The sequence below is a fragment of the Leucopleurus acutus genome (assembly GCF_964270905.1).
Source record: "Leucopleurus acutus genome assembly, chromosome: 16".
NCBI classification, from domain to species: Eukaryota; Metazoa; Chordata; class Mammalia; order Artiodactyla; family Delphinidae; genus Leucopleurus; species Leucopleurus acutus.
Genome location: NC_139158.1, coordinates 25111125 through 25124763, shown reverse-complemented (window position 1 = coordinate 25124763; position 13639 = coordinate 25111125).

Here is a 13639-nt window from a genome sequence, read left to right as displayed (position 1 = left end):
GTACGGGTTAGGATTAGGGGATGGGTGAGGGTAAGGCTTCGGGGAAGGGTTAGGGTTAGGGTTCGGGCTAGGGTTAGGGTTAGGGGACGGGGGCGGTTTAGGGTCCAGGTCAGGGTACAACAACGGTTTAGGGTGAGCGTACGTGTGAAGGCACGGGTTAGTGTTAGGGTACGGGTTAGTATTAGGGGACGGGTGAGGTTAAGGCTTCGGGGAAGGGTTAGTGTTAGGGTTCGGGCTAGGGTTAGGGTTAGGGGACGGGGACGGTTTAGGGTCCAGGTGAGGGTACGGTAACAGTTTAGGGTGAGCGTACGTGTGAGGGCACGGGTTAGTGTTAGCGTACAGTTTAGGATTAGGGGACGGGTGAGATTAAGGCTAAGGGGAAGGGTTAGGGTTAGTGTTCGGGCTAGGGTTAGGGTTAGGGGACGGGGACCGTTTAGGGTCCAGGTGAGGGAAAGGTAACGGTTTAGGGTGAGCGTACGTGTGAGGGCACGGGTTAGTGTTAGCGTACGGGTTAGGAATAGGGGTCGGGTGAGGGTAAGGCTTCGGGGAAGGGTTAGTGTTAGGGTTCGGGCTAGGGTTAGAGTTAGGGGACGGGGACGGTTTAGGGTCCAGGTGAGGGTACGGCAACGGTTTAGGGTGAGCGTACGTGTGAGGGCACGGGTTAGTGTTAGCGTACAGTTTAGGATTAGGGGACGGGTGAGGGTAAGGCTAAGGGGAAGGGTTAGGGTTAGCGTTCGGGCTAGGGTTAGGGTTAGGGGACGTGGACCGTTTAGGGTCCAGGTGAGGGAAAGGCAACGGTTTAGGGTGAGCGAACGTGTGAGGGCATGGGTTAGTGTTAGCGTACGGGTTAGGAATAGGGGACGGGTGACTGTAAGGCTTCGGGTAAGGGTTAGGGTTAGGGTTCGGGCTAGGGTTAGGGTTAGGGGATGGGGACGGTTTATGGTACAGGTGAGGGTACGGCAAGAGTTTAGGGTGAGCGTACGTGTGAGGGCACGGGTTAGTGTTAGCGTACGGGTTAGGATTAGGGGATGGGTGAGGGTAAGGCTTCGGGGAAGGGTTAGGGTTAGGGTTCGGGCTAGGGTTAGGGTTAGGGGACGGGGGCGGTTTAGGGTCCAGGTGAGGGTACGGCAACAATTTAGGGTGACCGTACGTGGGAGGGCACGGGTTAGTGTTAGCGTACGGGTTAGGATTAGGGGACGGGTGAGGGTAAGGCTTCGGGGAAGGGTTAGGGTTAGAGCTCGGGCTAGGGTTAGGGTTAGGGGACGGGGACTGTTTAGGGTCCCGGTGAGGGTACGACAACGGTTTAGGGTGAGTGTACGTGTGAGGGCACAGGTTAGTGTTAGCGTACGGGTTAGGATTAGGAGACGGGGGAGGTTAAGGCTTTGGGGAAGGGTTAGGGTTAGGGTTCGGGCTAGGGTTAGGGTTAGGGGATGGGGACGGTTTAGGGTCCAGGGGAGGGTACGGCAACGGTTTAGGGTGAGCGTACGTGTGAGGGCACGGGTTAGTGTTAGCGTACGGGTTAGGATTAGGGTACGGGTGAGGGTAAGCCTTCGGGGAAGGGTTAGGGTTAGGGCTCGGGCTAGGGTTAGGGTTAGGGGACGGGGACGGTTTAGGGTCCAGGTGAGGGTACGACAACGGTTTAGGGTGAGCGTACGTGTGAGGGCACGGGTTAGTGTTAGCGTACAGTTTAGGATTAGGGGACGGGTGAGGGTAAGGCTTCGGGGAAGGGTTAGGGTTAGTGTTCGGGCTAGGGTTAGGGTTAGGGGATGGGGACGGTTTATGGTACAGGTGACGGTACGTCAACAGTTTAGGGTGAGCGTACGTGTGAGGGCACGGGTTAGTGTTAGCGTACGGGTTAGGAATAGGGGACGGGTGAGGGTAAGGCTTCGGGGAAGGGTTAGGGTTAGGGTTCGGGCTAGGGTTAGGGTTAGGGGATGGGGACGGTTTATGGTACAGGTGACGGTACGTCAACAGTTTAGGGTGAGCGTACGTGTGAGGGCACGGGTTAGTGTTAGCCTACGGGTTAGGATTAGGAGACGGTTGAGGGTAAGGCTTTGGGGAAGGGTTAGGGTTAGGGTTCGGGCTAGGGTTAGGGTTAGGGGACGGGGACGGTTTAGGGTCCAGGTGAGGGTACGGCAACGGTTTAGGGTGAGCGTACATGTGAGGGCACGGGTTAGTGTTAGCATACGGGTTAGGATTAGGGGACGGGTGAGGATAAGGCTCTGGGGAAGGGTTATTGTTAGGGTTCGGGCTGGGGTTGGGGTTAGGGGACGGGGACGGTTTAGGGTCTAGGTGAGGGTACGGCAACGGTTTAGGGTGAGCGTAAGTGTGAGGGCACGGGTTAGTGTTAGCCTACGGGTTCGGATTATGAGACGGGTGAGGGTAAGGCTTCGGGGAAGGGTTATGGTTAGGGTTCGGGCTAGGCTTAGGGTTAGGGGACGTGGACGGTTTAGGGTCCAGTGAGGGTACGGTAACGGTTCAGGGTGAGCGTACGTGTGAGGGCACGGGTTAGTGTTAGCGTACGGGATGGATTAGGGGACGGGTGAGGGTAAGGCTTCGGGGAAGGGTTAGGATTAGGGTTCGGGCTAGGGTTAGGGTTAGGGGACGGGGACGGTTTAGGGTCCAGGTGAGGGTACAACAACGGTTTAGGGTGAGCGTACGTGGGAGGGCACGGGTTAGTGTTAGCGTACCGGTTAGTATTAGAGGACGGGTAAGAGTAAGGCTTCGGGAAAGGGTTAGTGTTAGCGTTCACGCTAGGGTTAGGTTTAGGGGACGGGGACGGTTTAGGGTCCAGGTGAGGGTACGACAACGGTTTAGGGTGAGCGTACGTGTGAGGGCACGGGTTAGTGTTCGCGTACGGGTTAGGATTACGGGACGGGTGAGGGTAAGGCTTCGTGGAAGGGTTAGTGTTAGAGCTCGGGCTAGGGTTAGGGTTAGGGGACGGGGACGGTTTAGGGTCCAGGTGAGGGTACGACAACGGTTTAGGGTGAGTGTACGTGTGAGGGCACGGGTTAGTGTTAGCGTACGGGTTAGGATTAGGAGACGGGTGAGGTTAAGGCTTTGGGGAAGGGTTAGGGTTAGGGTTCGGGCTAGGGTTAGGGTTAGGGGACGGGGACGGTTTAGGGTCCAGGTGAGGGTACGGCAACGGTTTAGGGTGAGCGTACGTGTGAGGGCACGGGTTAGTGTTCGCGTACGGGTTAGGATTAGGGTACGGGTGAGGGTAAGCCTTCGGGGAAGGGTTAGGGTTAGGGCTCGGGCTAGGGTTAGGGTTAGGGGACGGGGACGGTTTAGGGTCCAGGTGAGGGTACGACAACGGTTTAGGGTGAGCGTACGTGTGAGGGCACGGGTTAGTGTTAGCGTACAGTTTAGGATTAGGGGACGGGTGAGGGTAAGACTTCGGGGAAGGGTTAGGGTTAGCGTTCGGGCTAGGGTTAGGGTTAGGGGACGGGGACGGTTTAGGGTCCAGGTGAGGGAAAGGCAACGGGTTCGGGTGAGCGTACGTGTGAGGGCACGGGTTAGTGTTAGCGTACGGGTTAGGAATAGGGGACGGGTGAGGGTAAGGCTTCGGGGAAGGGTTAGGGTTAGGGTTCGGGCTAGGGTTAGGGTTAGGGGATGGGGACGGTTTATGGTACAGGTGACGGTACGTCAACAGTTTAGGGTGAGCGTACGTGTGAGGGCACGGGTTAGTGTTAGCCTACGGGTTAGGATTAGGAGACGGTTGAGGGTAAGGCTTTGGGGAAGGGTTAGGGTTAGGGTTCGGGCTAGGGTTAGGGTTAGGGGACGGGGACGGTTTAGGGTCCAGGTGAGGGTACGGCAACGGTTTAGGGTGAGCGTACATGTGAGGGCACGGGTTAGTGTTAGCATACGGGTTAGGATTAGGGGACGGGTGAGGATAAGGCTCTGGGGAAGGGTTATTGTTAGGGTTCGGGCTGGGGTTGGGGTTAGGGGACGGGGACGGTTTAGGGTCTAGGTGAGGGTACGGCAACGGTTTAGGGTGAGCGTAAGTGTGAGGGCACGGGTTAGTGTTAGCCTACGGTTTAGGATTATGAGACGGGTGAGGGTAAGGCTTCGGGGAAGGGTTATGGTTAGGGTTCGGGCTAGGCTTAGGGTTAGGGGACGTGGACGGTTTAGGGTCCAGTGAGGGTACGGTAACGGTTCAGGGTGAGCGTACGTGTGAGGGCACGTTTTAGTGTTAGCGTACGGGATGGATTAGGGGACGGGTGAGGGTAAGGCTTCGGGGAAGGGTTAGGATTAGGGTTCGGGCTAGGGTTAGGGTTAGGGGACGGGGACGGTTTAGGGTCCAGGTGAGGGTACAACAACGGTTTAGGGTGAGCGTACGTGGGAGGGCACGGGTTAGTGTTAGCGTACCGGTTAGTATTAGAGGACGGGTAAGAGTAAGGCTTCGGGAAAGGGTTAGTGTTAGCGTTCACGCTAGGGTTAGGTTTAGGGGACGGGGACGGTTTAGGTTCCAGGTGAGGGTACGACAATGGTTTAGGGTGAGCGTACGTGTGAGGGCACGGGTTAGTGTTCGCGTACGGGTTAGGATTAGGGGACGGGTGAGGGTAAGGCTTCGGGGAAGGGTTAGTGTTAGAGCTCGGGCTAGGGTTAGGGTTAGGGGACGGGGACGGTTTAGGGTCCAGGTGAGGGTACGGCAATGGTTTAGGGTGAGCGTACGTGTGAGGGCACGGGTTAGTGTTAGCGTACGGGTTCGGATTAGGAGAAGGGTGAGGGTAAGGCTTCGGGGAAGGGTTAGGGTTAGGATTCGGTCTAGGGTTAGGGTTAGGGGACGGGGACGGTTTAGGGTCCAGGTGAGGGTACGACAACGGTTTAGGGTGAGCGTACGTGTGAGGGCACGGGTTGGTGTTAGCGTACAGTTTAGGATTAGGGGACGGGTGAGGGTAAGGCTAAGGGGAAGGGTTAGGGTTAGTGTTCGGGCTAGGGTTAGGGTTAGGGGACGTGGACCGTTTAGGGTCCAGGTGAGGGAAAGGCAACGGTTTAGGGTGAGCGTACGTGTGAGGGCACGGGTTAGTGTTAGCGTACGGGTTAGGAATAGGGGACGGGTGAGCGTAAGGCTTCGGGGAAGGGTTAGGGTTAGGGTTCGGGCTAGGGTTAGGGTTAGGGGACGCGGGCGGTTTAGGGTCCAGGTGAGGGTACAACAACGGTTTAGGGTGAGCGTACGTGTGAGGGCACGGGTTAGTGTTAGCGTACGGGTTAGTATTAGGGGACGGGTGAGGGTAAGGCTTCGGGGAAGGGTTAGTGTTAGGGTTCGGGCTAGGGTTAGGGTTAGGGGACGGGGACGGTTTAGGGTCCAGGTGAGGGTACGGCAACAGTTTAGGGTGAGCGTACGTGGGAGGGCACGGGTTAGTGTTAGCGTACGGGTTAGTATTAGGTGACGGGTGAGGGTAAGGCTTCGGGGAAGGGTTAGGTTTAGAGCTCGGGCTAGGGTTAGGGTTAGGGGACGGGGACGGTTTAGGGTCCAGGTGAGGGTACGACAACGGTTTAGGGTGAGTGTACGTGTGAGGGCACGGGTTAGTGTTAGCGTACGGGTTAGGATTAGGAGACCGGTGAGGGTAAGGCTTCGGGGAAGGGTTAGGGTTAGGGTTCGGGCTAGGGTTAGGGTTAGGGGACGGGGACGGTTTAGGGTCCAGGTGAGGGTACGGCAACGGTTTAGGGTGAGCGTACGTGTGAGGGCACGGGTTAGTGTTAGCGTACGGGTTAGGATTAGGGTACGGGTGAGGGTAAGCCTTCGGGGAAGGGTTAGGGTTAGGGCTCGGGCTAGGGTTAGGGTTAGGGGACGGGGACGGTTTAGGGTCCAGGTGAGGGTACGACAACGGTTTAGGGTGAGCGTACGTGTGAGGGCACGGGTTAGTGTTAGCGTACAGTTTAGGATTAGGGGACGGGTGAGGGTAAGGCTTCGGGGAAGTGTTAGGGTTAGCGTTCGGGCTAGGGTCAGGGTTAGGGGACGGGGACGGTTTAGGGTCCAGGTAAGGGAAAGGCAACGGTTTAGGGTGAGCGTACGTGTGAGGGCATGGGTTAGTGTTCGCGTACGGGTTAGGAATAGGGGACGGGTGAGGGTAAGGCTTCGGGGAAGGGTTAGGGTTAGGGTTCGGGCTAGGGTTAGGGTTAGGGGATGGGGACGGTTTATGGTACAGGTGACGGTACGTCAACAGTTTAGGGTGAGCGCACGTGTGAGGGCATGGGTTAGTGTTAGCGTATGGGTTAGGAATAGGGGACGGGTGAGGGTAAGGCTTCGGGGAAGGGTTAGGGTTAGGGTTCGGGCTAGGGTTAGGGTTAGGGTATGGGGACGGTTTATGGTACAGGTGACGGTACGTCAACAGTTTAGGGTGAGCGTACGTGTGAGGGCACGGGTTAGTGTTAGCCTACGGGTTAGGATTAGGAGACGGTTGAGGGTAAGGCTTTGGGGAAGGGTTAGGGTTAGGTTTCGGGCTAGGGTTAGGTTTAGGGGACGGGGACGGTTTAGCGTCCAGGTGAGGGTACGGCAACGGTTTAGGGTGAGCGTACATGTGAGGGCACGGGTTAGTGTTAGCATACGGGTTAGGATTAAGGGACGGGTGAGGGTAAGGCTTCGGGTAAGGGTTAGGGTCAGGGCTCGGGCTAGGGTTAGGGTTAGGTAACGGGAATGATTTACGGTACAAGTGAGGGTACGACAACGGTTTAGGGTGAGCGTACGTGTGAGTGCACGTGGTAGTGTTAGCGTACGGTTTAGGATTGGGGACGGGTGAGGGTTAGGCTCTGGGGAAGGGTTATTGTTAGGGTTCGGGCTGGGGTTGGGGTTAGGGGACGGGGACGGTTTAGGGTCTAGGTGAGGGTACGGCAACGGTTTAGGGTGAGCGTACGAGTGAGGGCACGGGTTAGTGTTAGCCTACGGTTTAGGATTATGAGACGGGTGAGGGTCAGGCTTCGGGGAAGGGTTAGGGTTAGGGTTCGGGCTAGGGTTAGGGTTAGGGGACGTGGACGGTTTAGGGTCCAGTGAGGGTACGGTAACGGTTCAGGGTGAGCGTACGTGTGAGGGCACGGGTTAGTGTTAGCGTACAGGTTAGGATTAGGGGACTGGTGAGGGTAAGGCTTCGGAGAAGGGTTAGGATTAGGGTTCGGGCTAGGGTTAGGGTTAGGGGACGGGGACGGTTTAGGGTCCAGGTGAGGGTACAACAACGGTTTAGGGAGAGCGTACGTGTGAGGGCACGGGTTAGTGTTAGCGTACGGGTTAGTATTAGAGGACGCGTAAGAGTAAGGCTTCGGGAAATGGTTAGTGTTAGCGTTAACGCTAGGGTTAGGTTTAGGGGACGGGGACGGTTTAGGGTCCAGGTGAGGGTACGACAACGGTTTAGGGTGAGCGTACGTGTGAGGGCACGGGTTAGTGTTAGCCTACGGGTTAGGATTATGGGACGGGTGAGGGTAAGGCTTCGGGGAAGTGTTAGGGTTAGGGTTCGGGCTAGGGTTACGGTTAGGGGACGTGGACGGTTTAGGTTCCAGTGAGGGTACGGTAACGGTTTAGGGTGAGCGTACGTGTGAGAGCATGGGTTAGTGTTAGCGTACGGGTTAGGATTAGGGGACGGGTGAGGGTAAGGCTTCGGGGAAGGGTTAGTGTTAGGGTTCGGGCTAGGGTTAGGGTTAGGGGACGGGGACGGTTTAGGGTCCAGGTGAGGGTACGGCAACAGTTTAGGGTGAGCGTACGTGTGAGGGCACGGGTTAGTGTTCGCGTACGGGTTAGGATTAGGGGACGGGTGAGGGTAAGGCTTCGGGGAAGGGTTAGGGTTAGAGCTCGGGCTAGGGTTAGGGTTAGGGGACGGGGACGGTTTAGGGTCCAGGTGAGGGTACGACAACGGTTTAGGGTGAGTGTACGTGTGAGGGCACAGGTTAGTGTTAGCATACGGGTTAGGATTAGGAGACGGGTGAGGGTAAGGCTTCGGGGAAGGGTTAGGTTTAGGGTTCGGGCTAGGGTTAGGGTTAGGGGACGGGGACGGTTTAGGGTCCAGGTGAGGGTACGACAACGGTTTAGGGTGAGCGTACGTGTGAGGGCACGGGTTAGTGTTAGCGTACAGTTTAGGATTAGGGGACGGGTGAGGGTAAGGCTAAGGGGAAGGGTTAGGGTTAGCGTTCGGGCTGGGGTTAGGGTTAGGGGACGGGGACCGTTTAGGGTCCAGGTGAGGGAGAGGCAACGGTTTAGGGTGAGCGTACGTGTGAGGGCACGGGTTAGTGTTAGCGTACGGGTTAGGAATAGGGGACGGGTGAGGGTAAGGCTTCGGGGAAGGGTTAGGATTAGAGCTCGGGCTAGGGTTAGGGTTAGGGGACGGGGACGGTTTAGGGTCCAGGTGAGGGTACGACAATGGTTTAGGGTGAGTGTACGTGTGAGGGCACGGGTTAGTGTTAGCGTACATGTTAGGATTAGGAGACGGGTGAGGGTAAGGCTTCGGGGAAGGGTTAGGGTTAGGGTTCGGGCTAGGGTTAGGGTTAGGGGACGGGGACGGTTTAGGGTCAAGGTGAGGGTACGACAACGGTTTAGGGTGAGCGTACGTGTGAGGGCACGGGTTAGTGTTAGCGTACAGTTTAGGATTAGGGGACGGGTGAGGGTAAGGCTAAGGGGAAGGGTTAGGGTTAGCGTTCGGGCTAGGGTTAGGATTAGGGGACGGGCACCGTTTAGGGTCCAGGTGAGGGAAAGGCAACGGTTTAGGGTGAGCGTACGTGTGAGGGCACGGTTTAGTGTTAGTGTACAGGTTAGGATTAGGGGATGGGTGAGGGTAAGGCTTCGGGGAAGGGTTAGGGTTAGGGTTCGGGCTAGGGTTAGGGTTAGGGGACGGGGGCGGTTTAGGGTCCAGGTCAGGGTACAACAACGGTTTAGGGTGAGCGTACGTGTGAAGGCACGGGTTAGTGTTAGGGTACGGGTTAGTATTAGGGGACGGGTGAGGTTAAGGCTTCGGGGAAGGGTTAGTGTTAGGGTTCGGGCTAGGGTTAGGGTTAGGGGACGGGGACGGTTTAGGGTCCAGGTGAGGGTACGGTAACAGTTTAGGGTGAGCGTACGTGTGAGGGCACGGGTTAGTGTTAGCGTACAGTTTAGGATTAGGGGACGGGTGAGGTTAAGGCTAAGGGGAAGGGTTAGGGTTAGTGTTCGGGCTAGGGTTAGGGTTAGGGGACGGGGACCGTTTAGGGTCCAGGTGAGGGAAAGGTAACGGTTTAGGGTGAGCGTACGTGTGAGGGCACGGGTTAGTGTTAGCGTACGGGTTAGGAATAGGGGACGGGGGAGGGTAAGGCTTCGGGGAAGCGTTAGGGTTAGAGCTCGGGCTAGGGTTAGGGTTAGGGGACGGGGACGGTTTAGGGTCCAGGTGAGGGTACGACAACGGTTTAGGGTGAGTGTACGTGTGAGGGCATGGGTTAGTGTTAGCGTACGGGTTAGGATTAGGAGACGGGTGAGGGTAAGGCTTCGGGGAAGGGTTAGGGTTAGCGTTCGGGCTACGGTTAGGGTTAGGGGACGGGCACCGTTTAGGGTCCATGTGAGGGAAAGGCAACGGTTTAGGGTGAGCGTACGTGTGAGGGCACGGTTTAGTGTTAGTGTACGGGTTAGGATTAGGGGATGGGTGAGGGTAAGGCTTCGGGGAAGGGTTAGGGTTAGGGTTCGGGCTAGGGTTAGGGTTAGGGGACGGGGGCGGTTTAGGGTCCAGGTCAGGGTACAACAACGGTTTAGGGTGAGCGTACGTGTGAAGGCACGGGTTAGTGTTAGGGTACGGGTTAGTATTAGGGGACGGGTGAGGTTAAGGCTTCGGGGAAGGGTTAGTGTTAGGGTTCGGGCTAGGGTTAGGGTTAGGGGACGGGAACAGTTTAGGGTCCAGGTGAGGGTACGGTAACAGTTTAGGGTGAGCGTACGTGTGAGGGCACGGGTTAGTGTTAGCGTACAGTTTAGGATTAGGGGACGGGTGAGGTTAAGGCTAAGGGGAAGGGTTAGGGTTAGTGTTCGGGCTAGGGTTAGGGTTAGGGGACGGGGACCGTTTAGGGTCCAGGTGAGGGAAAGGTAACGGTTTAGGGTGAGCGTACGTGTGAGGGCACGGGTTAGTGTTAGCGTACGGGTTAGGAATAGGGGACGGGTGAGGGTAAGGCTTCGGGGAAGGGTTAGGGTTAGAGCTCAGGCTAGAGTTAGGGTTAGGGGACGGGGACGGTTTAGGGTCCAGGTGAGGGTACGACAACGGTTTTCGGTGAGCGTACGTGTGAGGGCACAGGTTAGTGTTAGCGTACGGGTTACGATTAGGGGACGGGTGAGGGTAAGGCTTCTAGGAAGGGTTAGGGTTAGGGTTCGGGCTAGGGTTAGGGTTAGGGGACGTGGACGGTTTAGGGTCCAGGTGAGGCTACGGCAACGGTTTAGGGTGAGCGTACGTGTGAGGGCACGGGTTAGTGTTAGCGTACGGGTTAGGATTAGGGGACGGTTGAGGGTAAGGCTTCGGGGAAGGGTTAGGATTAGGGTTCGGGCTAGGGTTACGGTTAGGGGACGGGGACGGTTTAGGGTCCAGGTGAGGGTACGGCAACGGTTTAGGGTGAGCGTACGTGTGAGAGCATGGGTTAGTGTTAGCGTACGGGTTAGGATTAGGGGACGGGTGAGGGTAAGGCTTCGGGGAAGGGTTAGTGTTAGGGTTTGGGCTAGGGTTAGGGTTAGGGGACGGGGACGGTTTAGGGTCCAGGTGAGGGTACGGCAACGGTTTAGGGTGAGCGTACGTGTGAGGGCACGGGTTAGTGTTAGTGTACGGGTTAGGATTAGGGGACGGCTGAGGGTAAGGCTTCGGGGAAGGGTTAGGATTAGAGCTCGGGCTAGGGTTACGGTTAGGGGACGGGGACGGTTTAGGGTCCAGGTGAGGGTACGACAACGGTTTAGGGTGAGCGTACGTGTGAGGGCACGGGTTAGTGTTAGCCTACGGGTTAGGATTATGGGACGGGTGAGGGTAAGGCTTCGGGGAAGTGTTAGGGTTAGGGTTCGGGCTAGGGTTACGGTTAGTGGACGTGGACGGTTTAGGTTCCAGTGAGGGTACGGTAACGGTTTAGGGTGAGCGTACGTGTGAGAGCATGGGTTAGTGTTATCGTACGGGTTAGGAATAGGGGACGGGTGAGGGTAAGGCTTCGGGGAAGGGTTAGTGTTAGGGTTCGGGCTAGGGTTAGGGTTAGGGGACGGGGACGGTTTAGGGTCCAGGTGAGGGTACGGCAACGGTTTAGGGTGAGCGTACGTGTGAGGGCACGGGTTAGTGTTAGCGTACGGGTTAGGATTAGGGGACGGCTGAGGGTAAGGCTTCGGGGAAGGGTTAGGATTAGAGCTCGGGCTAGGGTTACGGTTAGGGGACGGGGACGGTTTAGGGTCCAGGTGAGGGTACGACAACGGTTTAGGGTGAGTGTACGTGTGAGGGCACGGGTTAGTGTTAGCGTACGGGTTAGGATTAGGAGACGGGTGAGGGTAAGGCTTCGGGGAAGGGTTAGGGTTAGGGTTCGGGCTAGGGTTAGGGTTAGGGGACGTGGACGGTTTAGGGTCCAGTGAGGGTACGGTAACGGTTCAGGGTGAGCGTACGTGTGAGGGCACGGGTTAGTGTTAGCGTACAGGTTAGGATTAGGGGACTGGTGAGGATAAGGCTTCGGAGAAGGGTTAGGATTAGGGTTCGGGCTAGGGTTAGGGTTAGGGGACGGGGACGGTTTAGGGTCCAGGTGAGGGTACAACAACGGTTTAGGGTGAGCGTACGTGTGAGGGCACGGGTTAGTGTTAGCGTACGGGTTAGTATTAGAGGACGCGTAAGAGTAAGGCTTCGGGAAATGGTTAGTGTTAGTGTTAACGCTAGGGTTAGGTTTAGGGGACGGGGACGGTTTAGGGTCCAGGTGAGGGTACGACAACGGTTTAGGGTGAGCGTACGTGTGAGGGCACGGGTTAGTGTTAGCCTACGGGTTAGGATTATGGGACGGGTGAGGGTAAGGCTTCGGGGAAGTGTTAGGGTTAGGGTTCGGGCTAGGGTTACGGTTAGTGGACGTGGACGGTTTAGGTTCCAGTGAGGGTACGGTAACGGTTTAGGGTGAGCGTACGTGTGAGAGCATGGGTTAGTGTTAGCGTACGGGTTAGGATTAGGGTACGGGTGAGGGTAAGGCTTCGGGGAAGGGTTAGTGTTAGGGTTCGGGCTAGGGTTAGGGTTAGGGGACGGGGACGGTTTAGGGTCCAGGTGAGGGTACGGCAACAGTTTAGGGTGAGCGTACGTGTGAGGGCACGGGTTAGTGTTCGCGTACGGGTTAGGATTAGGGGACGGGTGAGGGTAAGGCTTCGGGGAAGGGTTAGGGTTAGAGCTCGGGCTAGGGTTAGGGTTAGGGGACGGGGACGGTTTAGGGTCCAGGTGAGGGTACGACAACTGTTTAGGGTGAGTGTACGTGTGAGGGCACAGGTTAGTGTTAGCGTACGGGTTAGGATTAGGAGACGGGTGAGGGTAAGGCTTCGGGGAAGGGTTAGGTTTAGGGTTCGGGCTAGGGTTAGGGTTAGGGGACGGGGACGGTTTAGGGTCCAGGTGAGGGTACGACAACGGTTTAGGGTGAGCGTATGTGTGAGGGCACGGGTTAGTGTTAGCGTACAGTTTAGGATTAGGGGACGGGTGAGGGTAAGGCTAAGGGGAAGGGTTAGGGTTAGCGTTCGGGCTGGGGTTAGGGTTAGGGGACGGGGACCGTTTAGGGTCCAGGTGAGGGAAAGGCAACGGTTTAGGGTGAGCGTACGTGTGAGGGCACGGGTTAGTGTTAGCGTACGGGTTAGGAATAGGGGACGGGTGAGGGTAAGGCTTCGGGGAAGGGTTAGGATTAGAGCTCGGGCTAGGGTTAGGGTTAGGGGACGGGGACGGTTTAGGGTCCAGGTGAGGGTACGACAATGGTTTAGGGTGAGTGTACGTGTGAGGGCACGGGTTAGTGTTAGCGTACATGTTAGGATTAGGAGACGGGTGAGGGTAAGGCTTCGGGGAAGGGTTAGGGTTAGGGTTCGGGCTAGGGTTAGGGTTAGGGGACGGGGACGGTTTAGGGTCAAGGTGAGGGTACGACAACGGTTTAGGGTGAGCGTACGTGTGAGGGCACGGGTTAGTGTTAGCGTACAGTTTAGGATTAGGGGACGGGTGAGGGTAAGGCTAAGGGGAAGGGTTAGGGTTAGCGTTCGGGCTAGGGTTAGGATTAGGGGACGGGCACCGTTTAGGGTCCAGGTGAGGGAAAGGCAACGGTTTAGGGTGAGCGTACGTGTGAGGGCACGGTTTAGTGTTAGTGTACGGGTTAGGATTAGGGGATGGGTGAGGGTAAGGCTTCGGGGAAGGGTTAGGGTTAGGGTTCGGGCTAGGGTTAGGGTTAGGGGACGGGGGCGGTTTAGGGTCCAGGTCAGGGTACAACAACGGTTTAGGGTGAGCGTACGTGTGAAGGCACGGGTTAGTGTTAGGGTACGGGTTAGTATTAGGGGACGGGTGAGGTTAAGGCTTCGGGGAAGGGTTAGTGTTAGGGTTCGGGCTAGGGTTAGGGTTAGGGGACGGGGACGGTTTAGGGTCCAGGTGAGGGTACGGTAACAGTTTAGGGTGAGCGTACGTGTGAGGGCACGGGTTAGTGTTAGCGTACAGTTTAGGATTAGGGGACGGGTGAGGTTAAGGCTAAG